Source organism: Sorex araneus, chromosome 4 (genome assembly GCF_027595985.1).
Source record: "Sorex araneus isolate mSorAra2 chromosome 4, mSorAra2.pri, whole genome shotgun sequence".
Taxonomy (NCBI): Eukaryota; Metazoa; Chordata; class Mammalia; order Eulipotyphla; family Soricidae; genus Sorex; species Sorex araneus.
Window position 1 is genome coordinate 157,329,308 of NC_073305.1, and position 14,457 is coordinate 157,343,764.

Below are 14,457 nucleotides of genomic sequence, written 5' to 3' on the forward strand. Positions count from 1 at the left end.
ATATATGAATCACTTTTCTTTTTTTTTTTTTTGGTCGAGTGGGGTTTGGGCTATACCTGGTGATATTCAGGAGGTTACTCCTGGCTCTGTGATAAGGAATTACTCCTGGGCGTTCAGGGAATCATATGGAGTGCAGGGGATTGAACCCAGGTCAGTCATGCAAGGCAAGCACGCTGCCTGCTGTTCTCTGGCCCTGGATCACTCTTTTATGCTGCTTTTAAAGAGAAGTTCTGACAAGCAAAATTAAATCCATATCTTGGGAGCCATAGTAATGAGGAAATAGCAAGTCTTGGCCTAAAGAGATAATTAAAGGTGACTGGGAGAAACTCTTTTTAAACATCTAAAAGCTATTGTTTGGAAGAAGAATCAGTCTCTGTGTTTTGATACAGCCCTACTTGACCCAACATTTCAATGGAATACAGCAGATTCAATGAGAACCTGATAGTAACTAAAGACAGAAACATCTGATTCCTGGAGCTACAAAGAAGTGAAGAAAACAGATGGAATATGGTACCATACAGAGAGCAGCAAACAACAGATGGTAATCCAGGCAAATGGGCAAGTTTTAACCAAGAAAAGAGATTTGGAAGACAATAGGACAAAGAATGTCCTGAAGAGGTGATATCCAGAGATGCAGACTGAGTAGAACTCTGTCAGCATGGATCAAGATTACCAGGCTGAAGTTCAAGGCCAGACATTAATCTCCAGAAATTGTCTGATAAGAGCAGGGTTGAGGCTTCCCACTAGATAGACTGGAGTGACTGGGAAGAGACTGAGAGTGAGAGAACAAGACAGGAATCTAGATATAAGACTTGATATTTGTCACAGGCAAATTTAGCATCACATCTTCTATCCTGGCACCATGTGTAAACAAATTCAGTGTGGCAATTTAGACTATAAATTTAATCAGGACTTCCTTGTACTCTTATCTACCAATTCACATATCCAGCCTACTATAAAATCTTGATCTCACTATACTGGTGATTGTTTATTTCATATTGTGTTAAACCCAACCAGCAGAAAATATTAGAGTGCTTTTGGATTGACAATCTATGCTTCCTTTACAGAACCCGGAGGCAGGCAGACCTAACAAGCAATCCCCATATTCTGAGGCAATATCAAACTTTATTGTCAATGCATACACACTAATTCCACTGCCATAAGAGCAACAGAATATCAGACAAATCTTAATAGGAGTCACTTTTCCTCCTTGACAATTGTTAAAACAATTTCACTTATGTGTGACTATATAATCCCAAGCTTATTTTTTTTTAAAAAAGTATTTTATTGCTCATGATTCTCTGGGGAGAATTGAAGCACACTTGATAGGATGGTTCATGTTTATGACCTATGATGTCAATAGGTAGACTCAATAATGAATGAAGAATCCAAAATTTTACTGATACATCCAGAAGCTGGTTCTACTTGTCAACTGGGGAGCCTAATTTATCTTCTACATGATTCACACCTTCTAAGACTTCTTTTTCTTCATGAAGCCACTTAGTCAGATAGTCCAAACTCCTTTAAGTGGCATCTGACTTCCTAGAGATTAGAGCAAAACCTGGAAGGTGATTAAATCGAGAAATAAAAGTCCCACAGCTTTAGTTATATCCCTTGTTGTCTGTCAGAGCAAGTCAAAGAGGCAGTTAAAGTTCAAAATGGGGGGGCATAGCACATCGGGTAGGGCGTTTGCCTTGCATGCAGCCGACCCAGGTTCAAATCCCAGCATCCCATATGGTCTCCTGAGCACCGCCAGGAGTAATTCCTGAGTGCAGAGCCAGGAGTAACCCCTGTGCATCGCCAGGTGTGACCCAAAAAGCAAAAAAAAAAAAAAAAAAAGTTCAAAATGGGGGAACATGGACCTCACTTCTTAATTAAATGAGATAGAAAAAAATTATTGACAGGCATTTCAGTAAACAGTTCATTAAACAAACTATGAGTTTCCTAGTTGAACCTTAGAGTCTACCTTCAATCACCTGTTCTTTACATCTGTAGCAAAATTTTTCACAATATTTTCCTCAAAAGCATCACAAGGTAATATATTCCCCATCTAAATCACATAGTGACTGATGCTAATTTCCTTGTGAAAAGTCTCTCCCAATTATTCCTAATATTAACATCTACATCTCAAGCCTGTGAAACTGAAGTAGTTGCTCCATTGTAATTGGGTTTGTCACAGACAGACAGACACACACACACACACACACACACACACACACACAAACACCTATTTGTTCAGGCCCAATGATAGAGAAAGTGATCTAGACATGCTTGAAACAAGGATAATCTCTGCAGTTGCTCTCGGAGATTTCATGGTCAATTGGCCCCTGGAACTGAAACCAAGAGTAGAATCCTGTGATTACTGGTTACATAAGTGTAACCGGTTTAAATTGTCAAAACTAATCAATTTATACACTTAAAATGGGTACTTTTTATTGTCAATTGCATCAATAAACTTGATTTTTAAAAAGAGGATCTAATTTTGGGGCCGGAGCAATAGCACACCGGGTAGGGCGTTCGCCTTGCACGCGGCCGACCCGGGTTCGATCCCCGGCATCCCATATGGTCCCCCAAGCACCGCCAGGAGTAATTCCTGAGTGCAGAGCCAGGAGTAACCCCTGAGCATCGCTGGGTGTGACCCAAAAAGCAAAAAAAAAAAAAGAAAAAAGAGGATCTAATTTTAAAAAATCCTCTGAAAAACCTTCATTTGGAAAGAGTGAAGCAAAAATCCACTGTATCAACTTCTTCACAATCTGAGTGTCATTATGTACTAGGCTTCCTTCTTCTTTCTTCTAAGGCACCAAAGCAACATTATCTCCTGTAGGAGACACAAGTCATGTCTTTTCTAGTTGGATTCTATAATGTGCAATGAGTGCTCATGTATAACTCTTTGAGACTCCCTGCCTTATTTAAATGAATTTTCTATAGATGAATTTTCAAATATATGAACAGCCTTGAGTCCTATTTTTACCAATTAAATTTAGGCAGCAACAGGAAAATTTTACAAACCTGTATTTTACTATGATTACTCAGTGATAAGAAAATGTATAGGTCCTTTGATGTGTAGCCTGGTCTTTAATAGGAAAGGATCTAGAGAGGTCTGACGGATCACAGACCTAAACCTACCATTTAAGGAGAAGTGACTATAGAAGCACCTGTATGAAACTGCATCCTCAATTTTTCACAGAACAGGCAGATATCCTATATGGGATAATGATTAAGACAGTACGCCAAGAATTGGACAAGATAGATTGACTTGTAACTCCCTACCACAGGTCTGAAGGCAGCAGAATTGCAGTAATTAAACATCTTCTAAGACAGTAGAGGAAGGACTTGATTGAATTAAAAATAAAATAAAATCACTGTTTTCCAATGCCCACTTAATTAGAGATCGGGTTGAAGAGACAAAATAACCTTTAAGTGCCATTGGACTTTTCTGGACATAGAGAAATATTTCACAACACGATCAAACTTCTGATGTGGCATGGCATGACACAGTTGACTGTGTCCCCAAATATGGAACATGATTTTTAAGTGTCCACAACAAGCAGTAATAAAAAAACATCAATAACTACAATATTAGCAACAGAAAACACAGTTTAGTAAAAGCACTTGAATAAAAATAAAATGAGAAAAGAAATCCTTGGGTTACATGGTTTTTGCTTGGGATGGCGACATGACACTGATTTCATTGGCTAGTTAGTAAAAAAAAAAGCCCCAGTATAAAGAGGATATAGAGGAAATTGAAGTTGTCCTGCTTCTGTCCAAATCCTTTGCTCGGAAACAGACCATCTTCAGGGCTGGTCCTTAGCTTATTTAAAGCAGATGTATGGTAGAAGGTTGGTATTAGCAAAGTACCATTTGTCGTTATCATTTTGTGTGGTTTTCCAGGCATATAAGTATATTCCACTTACTAGAAAACACATAGAAGGGGTCTTTAAGATTATGTGTCTGCTGCTTCCTAGGACCACACCCTACCCAGAGGAATGTCTTTCTAGAGAGTACCATCACTGAGACAAACCCCACACCTGGAAAATGATAACAAAGGACCACTGAAAAATGTTTCATGATGGCTGAGACTTTGTTTGCTTTGTGCACCACTGTATTTTAGTGCCAAGTATAGTGGCTTATGTAGGGCCTCTTCGTTAAATATTTGTTGAAGGAATAAAAGAATGAACCTAGTTTAAAATGGGTGAGGTAACTTCAATGCTATAATTCAACAGGTCTTGTGTACAGAGAAATATTCTCAGGACATCACATATAGACTCGGTTTTTTAAAACTTTTTTTTTTTAATACCTGCCCAATTGTAGTGGAAAAGGCCATTGCTTGAGGCTAGTTTCTAAGACAAAGAGGACAATCCCAAGAACTAAGAAAATCCTGTTATAAGCATTGAGGAAATGTGCCGTACCCATCAAAACCTCTGAGTTATGGTTGAAGAATTAGCCAACACTGAGCTCCTTAAATCTTCTGTTATGTTATAGATTTGAATTGGCACAGAAGAAATGCCCTTTTTTTAAAAAAAAATAATGTAAGAGTACTTCTCTTTGTTCAGCCATTAATTAAGCTGATTGAATTGGGCATGAACTCCACATTACTTTTTTATTTTATTGTATCACTGTGAGACAAAGTTACAAAGCTTTCATGTTTGAGATTCAGCCGTACAGTGATGGAACACCTATCCCTCCACCAGTACACATTTTCTACCACTGATGTCCCCAATATCCCACCCCCACACACACACATATCCCAGTCTTCACCCTGACTAGGGCAGACAATTTCCCCAATACTCTCTCTAATTTGAGGCATTATGTTTTCCTCAAATTTTCCCAGCAACATTCAATCCTACCTGCCAGGGGCAAGTACTAGATAACTTATTTTCCATTGCTCATTTTGAATATCATGAGAACTTGTGTGGCCATGATTATAAATGTAAATTTCTAGATTGCAAATGGTTGAGCTCCAGAACCATCTCTGTATGGCACTAATTCATCTTGGGATTCAACTGGGAGTCTCGGCCAGGGCTGTTGATGTGCAAATATGGCACCCAGAGGCAAATTGTAGGCATGGCAGGCAATGTTCTGGGCAAGCAGGGACATGAGGAAGGCAGCCTGGGTCCTTTGCCGCCATGTGGTCTGGAGATTTAGTTCTGGGACCCACATACCAAAGGCCTTGCTGTGGAAGTTCTTGGTCACTAGGATTCCATATTGAGTAGGCTGGGAGACTGCACTTGCTCCATCTGGGGTGCCCCCGTGAAAGTATGAGGCCCGAAGAGATCTCCGGCACTGTGGTGTCTTCCAGGACTTGCCTCTTTGTTTCTGAGCCAGGGCTGTTGGTGTATTAAAATCCACATTACACAATTTTCAACAGATTATAGCTTGGTGAGATCCATCCTGAGATGGTGGAATAAGGCTGGGGGTATGGTGGCGATTTTGGATTGTGGAAGAAAGTGGCTGCTAGGGGCTCTGCTTGGGTGGGCAGAGCCAACAAGCCCCCTCCAATTTACTTTGGTCTGCTCAGCCTTGCATTGGCTCGAGCTTAACTGCAACTTTTGATCTCTTTCGAGATTTTTTTAGGGGTCTCTGAAGCAAGGTCGATAGTAGAGCTTACAGGGTGGCGCTGGAGTTGGTCCGTGGGGGTGACTCCCAGTGCTTCCATGTGTATTGGGAAGTGAGGGGAGGTAGCTCATCCCAACTCTGAGAAAGCCTGGAGATTTCCGTCATAAAACCCGCGTACCAGAATTTTCAGCAGATTATATTGTGGAGAGGTCTGTCCTGAGATGGTGGGGTCAGGCTGGGGTATGGCGGTGATTTTGGTTTGTGGAAGCAAGTGGCTGCTGGGGGTTCTGCTTGGGCGGGCCACCAGGCCAAACTGTCCCACTCGGATTTACCCCAGTCTGTTCAGCCATGTGTGGGTCTGAGATTAACTGTGGCTTTTAACCTCTTTCGAGACTTATCTGTGGGTCTCTGTAATAAGGCCAATAAATGAGCTTGTATAGCTGAGCCAGAGGTGGTTTGTGGGTATGGCTCCCACATACCTAACTTTTGACCATTTAATTTCTTGGTAAACTTGGTCCCAAGTTGTTGGGGTCTGGCCAAAGGCACAAAGGCAATTTGGGGATATCAGGAATCCTGAAGGCACCATCAGGCTGCTGATGCACTTGACCCACACGTACAGATAGACCTGTTGGCGTCACTATACACCCAATAAATGCCTTTTAAGAAACAAATGATTACATATTTTTCCAACCCCAGAAAATGTGTACCAGCAACAGTGAACCCTAAAGTAAGCTATCAACTTTATCAATAATGAATTATCAATAGAAGCTCAACAGTTGTAAGAAATGTACCACTCTGGTAGAAGTATAATGAAAGATGTTCAAAGAAAGGATATGAAAGTGTGGTGACCAAAGTATGAGACAAGTACTATACTTTTCTCTCAATTTTTCAATGAAATGAAATTTTCCTCAAAATATGAAGCATCATAACTATTCACATTTATGGGATGTCTTTTGTACTGTGTGTGCCTGTATGAGCAATGAGCTAGTTTTCACTGGATCATCTGCTTGTCTCTGGTAAGCTATACTACAGTAGTCCAAGTCTTTGAGTACATATAAACCTATGATAAATTTAATTCCCAAATTAGGCATAGCAAAAGATCAATAATAAGAGCCATGGAGAACTAGTAATAATAGAATGAGCAGAACTCTATACTAAAGTATGGTTATGTGAAGACAAGCTCTCTCTCTCTTAGATTTTTTCAGAATAATGTATTGTACAATAATATTAACAATATTTTTATTTATTTATTTATTTATTTTATTGAATCACCACGTAGAAAGTTACAAAGCTTTCAGGCTTAAGTCTCAGTTACACAATGTTCAAACACCCATCCCTTCACCAGTGCACATATTCCACCACTAAGAACCACAGTAAACCCCCCAGCCCCCCCACCCCTCAGCCCCCCACCCGCCTGTGTAGCTGATAAATTTCACTTTGCTTTCTCTTTACTTTGATTATATTCAATATTTCAACAAAAAACTCACTATTATTGTTTAGAGTTTCCCCCCAAAGTCAGACCTGATGGAAAGGAAGCATTTGATAATTTGTTTTCCATTGCTGAGAATAAAGAGATATGAGGTCATGTGGTCACAATTGCTGCTGCAAGGTTTTGAATTTCTGTATTTTAGTATTTTAGTAACTAAGTCCAGAGAAATTTCTGCCAGAAGTTGCATCATTGCTAGCTCATACCTCTCTGCTACATTATATTCCACATATGAGTGCAATCTTTCTGTGTCTGTCTCTTTCTTTCTGATTCATTTCACTCAACATGATAGTTTCTATGTTGGTCCACTTATATGCAAGTTTCATGACTTTATCTTTTCTAACAGCTGCATAGTATTCCATTGTATAGATGTACCAAAGTTTCTTTAACCAGTCATCTGTTTTTGGGCACTCCGTTTTTTCCCAGATTGTGGCTATTGTAAACAGTGCTGCAATGAACATAGAAATGCAAATGTCATTTCTACTATACCTTTTTGCCTCTCCAGGATATATTCCCAGGAGTGGTATTGCTGGATCAAATGGGAGCTCAATTTCTAATTTTTTGAGAATCGTCCATATTGTTTTCCAAAATGGCCAAACAAGTCGGCATTCCCACCAGCAGTGAAGAAGAATCCCTTTCTCCCCACATCCGCGCCAACACCGTTTGCTTTTGTTTTTTAGGATGTGGGCCAGTCTCTGTGGTATGAGATGGTATCTTATTGTTGTTTTCATCTGCATCTCTCTGATGATTAGTGATGTGTACAACAGTATTTTTAGATTGCAGTTCAATACAGATATTTGAAAGTGTGGGAAACGATGTTGCGAATAAGGTGAGGTTCTACTCTATTAAAAGTAATTGGGATCTGAAAATCAATACCTTTGTTTTAGGGCCACACCAGACTGTGATCAGGGTTTTCTCCTGGATCTGAGCACAGGAATCACTGAGCACAGGAGTTCCTATTTGTACTCATAGGATCTTCAGTGGACAGGAATCAAGACAGAGCCAGTGATGCACAAGGCAATCACTTTACCCCTGCACTATCTCTTTTGTTCTGAAAAAGTGGCATTCATGATAAATGAGTCAAGAAAAAAATTCTTTCTGCAGAAGGACTTTGTGTCAATTCTCGCATTAATTCTGGGGGGTGAAGAGAAAATCTCTCTCTAAAACTTTCTAACACAGGCCTGCAAAACCCAGAATCAGATTTAGAGTACATCTGTCTGTGGCCTGAGAAACTTAAGACAATAGTAAATATAAACCGTTTTTGACATATGTCCTTTGAACCAAATTCTCAAAGACATCTCTCAGTTAAAATCCTAGGAAATATTACTTTGCAACAAAAAAGTATAAGGCAGGGGCTGGAGTGATAACACAGCGAGCAGGGCATTTGCCTTGCATGCAACTGACCCAGGTTTGATTCTCCATACCCCATATGGTCCCCAGAGCACTACCAGCAGTGATTCCTGAGTGCAAAGCCAATAGTAACCCCTGAGCATCGATGTATATGACCCCCCCCAAAAAAAAGTATAAGCCACACGCAGAAGTAAGCCATCATCAATAAGAATCACTAAAATTAGCAAATTACAGTTTCAAACTCTCAAGAATTGGATTTTAGAAATCATAGGATACAGAATATAAATCAAGGAAGTTTATTCTGTTTGAAAAATAAAAATATAACAATAAAATAATTAATAGTAAGAAATCAATGGTAATAAGTTAAAGAAAAACAAGCATTTTATAACTGTCAGTTGACGCTCTTCATATAGCCTTGTGAGATCCCAGTGGGAAACTTGGAAATAAAGAAAAAAATAATAAAATTTATTTTTACAAACAAAGTGCTTGAAGTTAGTTCATTTATAAACAAACTATGATCAATATAAAGGGTTTATAAATCTAGAAAAAAACCCAAAATTGACAAACCACAATTTCAAAAATCTACCTACATGCTATTTTATAATGCCTAGGCCAGAGAAAAGTTGGGGCTAAAAGAAATAAGCTAAGAAAGTGCCACAAGAGAATGCTGATAGTGTTTAATTAGTAGTAGATGAAATCAATATTCAAGGTGAAAAGTGGGACTGGCAAGTGGTACAGTGAGTCAGCCACTCGCCTTGCACACAGCTGACCTAAATTTAATCCCTGGCATCCCAGATGGTCCTTCAAGCCTATCAGGAGTAATTCCTAAGGGCAGAGCCATGAGGAAGTCCTGACCATCACTGTATGTGGTCCCAAAACCAACCAAACAAAAAAAAAGGTGAAAAACAATGCTAGGAATATTACTGAAAGCGATAATTATTGAGAAGTAATATTACTAAAGAGTTTTAATCACCAGTGAGACATAAACATTTTATACCTACATTTATATATTTTATAACATAGTTTCAAACTGCTGGGAGCAAATATAAACAGAATTCAGGCTGGAAATTAATGAAATATTGTCATAAAGAAATGATGAGGATATAGCTACCAGTGTTTGACAGACCATGCAGACAGAAGTCACTAGGAATTCATAATTTTTAAAAATTTCTAGCAAGAGGGGGCTGGAGCAATAGCACAGCAGGTAGGGCATTTGCCCTGCACTTGGCCGACCTGGGTTCGATTTCCAGCAGGGGAATATGATCCCCTGAGCACTGCCAGGGGTGATTCCTGAGTGCAGAGCCAGGAGTGACCCCTGTGCATCACTGGGTGTGACCCAAAAAGCAAAAAAAAAATTCTAGTAATAGAGACCATAACATCACATTCAAATTTTGATTCTATAAAATTTAAAAATTGATTATAAAATTAGTGGCACTTATTTTAAGTCTCCTAAATGAGCCTTAACTCTGCCTCTCTCCATTTGCTAGATGCAGAGGACCCAACAGAAAACACCAAAGTCTGAAGGAAATGATAGATTCTTCAGAATGTCTGGAGAGTGGATCCCTCAATAACGTAGTAGTATAGCGTCCTTCTCATGTAGCTTATACTAGACTCTTAAGAAGTAAATGACAAATAAAACTTCATCATATTGAGCCACTATGATATTGAGGATTTTTCAATTATCCTAGACTAAAATTACAGCATTCCTATGCTAATTCATTAGAAAACAGGAAAAAATCAACATGCTCATAGACATTTTGTAATACCAAAATCTAAAAATATATATATAATAGGGGAAATCTGGTGATCATCTCAACCACAGGAAGAGCAGTTCAAGTCCTAATAGATGAAACTAATAATATAAAGAGAAAGGTAAATTCTGAGTGTTATAGAAATTTGAAAATGAATGGATAATCTTTGAGAGGAACCACAGAAACAAAAACATTGAGGCTTCAAAGAAGAACTTAAGTGGCATTTATTCTATAGATACTTGGAATTTGCTGCAGATTTCCATAAGATTACCAAATTCCTCAAAATTTTATATTCTATTATTTTACATTTTCTCCAAAAATCTTGGTCAAGCAAAAACTTCATAGCATAGTATTTCAATGCCTTCAAAATCAACTGAGCAAATATTTTGTTGTGATATACCACAAACTAAGCAAATTGAAATGTCACCCTACCAGAGCCCAGTCCCCCAAAAGAATCATGTTTGGTTTAACCAACTGCTCAATGATAATGAATTGATGAAGTTATTTAATATTAAAGACAATGTGCTTTTCATTTATGAGCATCATGCACCCTTTATGAGAGAATAATAATCATTACTTTAATGTGTTCTCATATCAAGTGTTAATATTTAAAGTATATGCTCCTAAAATTTAGAAAGGACTTCTAAGAAAGAATTAGAATTGATAAAAGAGTGGAATTAATTAGAATCCTTTAAAAATGAATGGAGGTGAGATTTTGAGATAAGTAGGACTTAACTATCCATTTCAATTCAGTGGTGTCTATCACTGCTGTCTTATAAAGGTAGTAACACTAGGCATTCCCCTATTGACTGGAATAGGAACACAGAACTATAGTTCTATACACATAGGGGTTGTTCAGAAAAGAACATAAATATATAATAATAAAGATAAACATTCATCAATAGGAAAAATGGCTAGCTTTGGTTAATCTTATTTACCGGTCAAATCATTCACTTTACTTCCTTCTGGTATCTGTTCAGAGCTTACAGGAGGTAAAACCTCAAAGTATAGTTTTCCCAAATGGGTTAGTTGCAACTTTGATACAAGAAATATTTTGGTCTAGCTCATGAATAGTTAACAGATAAGAGTGGGCCTTCAAAGAGTATCTAAATTTTATGCCACAAGAAACATTGATAAGGTTGAGCAGAAGTTATCCAGGGGAAAAGTAACAAAGCTCATAGTGAAGAATTCAAACTTCTCAGGGGGAATAATCTGTAAATAAGACACAGTGAAAGAAGGGTACTAATCTTTTATTTTTTTGGTTTTGTAAGCCATGTTTATAATAAATATCAATATTTAAATTCATATGACTTCATGTAAAAATGCCTATGTTGGATAAATTCTGGTATTGTTGAGTGAAGAGTAACTGCATTTAAAATTCTACGCATGTATCCATATTGTAGGATAACATGGGTTTGTCCTTTCTCCCTTGCCACAGGGAGCTTAGGTTTATTGGGTTACTCCCATCACAGTGCTCCCATTCCTCTGTATTTACTTGTAATTTCTTTCTCTGTGCTCTGTTAACGTGTAAATATTTTCTCTTCTCCTTAAATCCTTTGCATAGTTAATTCAGAGCAATGTACTTTTTGTATAGACACAGGAAGACAATTAATGGTATGCTTTTGTAACTTGGGAGTTAATTGACTCCAGATAATATTACTTCCTGGACATCTGCTCTCTCGACTGAAACCTCATTTGCCCTTACTTCCTAGAACCCTTAGAGCAGGGTCCCAACGAGGGACTGGATGGACCCAGGGCAAACAGTGAGCTACCCTGGCATCAAAATGGGCCTGACCAAAGCGCCATAACACTTAACTATAAGTTAAGAGCATGGTCATGAACAAATACTGTCATGATCAAAAAAAGTAATAATTAGATTTGAACCCTGATGGGGTTAGAAATGATTAAACTGGCCTGAGCACTGTAGTCTGAGATCTCTAGAGAGATGTCCCCAAGAAGATCCACCATATAAGCTCAGTGTATCTCTTACTGTGTTCATACAAAATAACTAATATTAAGAGGTAGAATTAAGATGTTAATTAAGTGATTGGACTAAGAAGAGGAGAAACACCTCTAAGTGGTATTTTGCCCTTGAGCCATCAGGGAGGCTTTTCATATATTGATTGTGCTACTAGAGGGGTGTGGTGACTACCCCCAATATAGGGAGTTGGAGAGACTAGAGAGAGAGCAGGGCAGCAGGATGGAGCATGGAGAGACTAGAAAGGGGGACAGAAGGAGAAGGACGTAGGGGAAGAATGCAGGAGCAGGCACGTGGAGAGAGACAGAGACTCGGCTGTGAGACGGAGCACAGAGAGATAAGCAGGAGAGACAGGAGGAGACAGGAATGAGGGGCAGTGTGAGACCAGAATGAGGGGCTTAGTGAGATTGGAACAGGTGTGTGGGGAGAACGAAATAAACAGCAATTGATCATCAACCAGCCTGGCCTTCATTTCCTCCTTCGTCCGCCCATGGCATTGGCCATCCTGGGTAGGAGAAGCAGCTCGAGTCCACTGAACAGGGGCTGCGAGAGGGAGAGCTGGGGAGCTTCCCCCAGCTGCCCCATGATTACACACATAAATGACAGAATTTTTTCACAGAAATTTCGTTAAGTCTCTAGCTGGATTATCGATTAACTGGGCAGCTAATTGAATGATGTATTAGTCAAGGTTCTTCAGTTACTTGAGAGCTATGTAAGTCACAGTTCACCAGCTACTTAAAAACTGTATTGTCTTTCTGATAAACAGATCCAATTGGGCAGGTATATAAATACATAAATATGAGAAGACTTAGCATATGAATTGGTACATAAAGTTACAGAAACCCAGAAGTTTTACTTGCCATCAGCAGAGGAACAAAGAAAATTGGTAGCATAAATCTCAGGGACTGGAGAGATAGTACACCAGGTAGGGTGCTTGACTTGCATGTAACTGTTCTGGGTTTAACCCCTGGCACACTATTTGTTACCACTCCCTACTAGGAATGATGCCGGAGTGCAGAGCCAGGATAAACCCTGAGAATGGCTTGGGGTGACCCAAAAATCAAACAAAAAACCTTAGCACTGAAAGACTTGAGGTGAGTGAGGGGATACCACTTAGATAAGTTCCACAATATGAAGACCTAAGATGTAGATGTTCTGATCACCTGAGAAAAATGTGTATGGACCATAAAAAGAGAAAAGGATGAACTTATTTCATCTTTTTTGCATCCTCAATTTATTGCAGGATGCCTTCCTAAATTGGTGAAGTCAGCCCTTCTTTACTCTGTTTACTGGTTAAAATGCTACCTGGGAGACCCACAAATAAATCTTGGAAGAGAACAATACACTGCAGAGATGCCTCCCTACCACACAGCAGACTGACTTCATCTGAGGAACCTCGGAAGGTGGTGAGTCCCTCCACCTGCCCTTACAGAATCCTAGCAGCCACAGAGTTCAGAATCAAATTGCTGCCATGCTCACAATTAATTTTCACAGAGCCCCTCACGCATGAGAATGAACCTCTGAAAAACCCAAGTATGTGGGTTTTGTGACTGAAGCCTCCAGACTCACAATGAGTCTAGAGTGAGGCCCTCCCCCCAAGTACCTGTACTTCTGGTTGCCTGGCAGTCACATCCAGGAACTGCCTCTGGGCACCATATAAGGGCATTAACAACTGTGATCCAGAGACTCACACATAAATCTCAGAAGAGAAAAACATGTGCAGAGATTCCTCTGGACTACCAAAATCACCATCCAGTTAAAAATTTAACTCCAGCTCTAGCATCCTATTTAAAATTAAAAAATTCCTGATTATACTCTCTTTCTCTCTCTATATATATGTGTATATAAGTGTGTGTGTATGTGTGTGTGTGTGTATATTAGCACACAAGGCTCAACCTATAACAACATGTTAGTAATCTCTTATACAGGGGCTTAAGCCCAAGGTGAGATACAACAATTTTCACACACTTTTCTCTAAGGAAAAGCTTTTGGATCATTTTTAGTGGACTATTCATAACAAGCAATAAAAATAAGTTATTTAACATCTGCCTTTGGGACAGGCTTGATTGGTGGTGGAAAATTTGATATAATGGTGGTGGGAAGGTATAATGGTGGTGGAATTGGTGTTGAAATATTGAATGTAATAAATTATTATGAACAACTTTATGACAATAAAATTTTAAAAATAAAAGAAATTTAAAAAGCAATGAATACAAAAGTAAATAAAATGCTACCTGGGCATCACTTATCTAATTGAGTTGCATGGAGACTAACATATAATATTAATCATCACATTGTGGAATTATTGGCATGCAAAGTGGGACTTGCACAGAGAG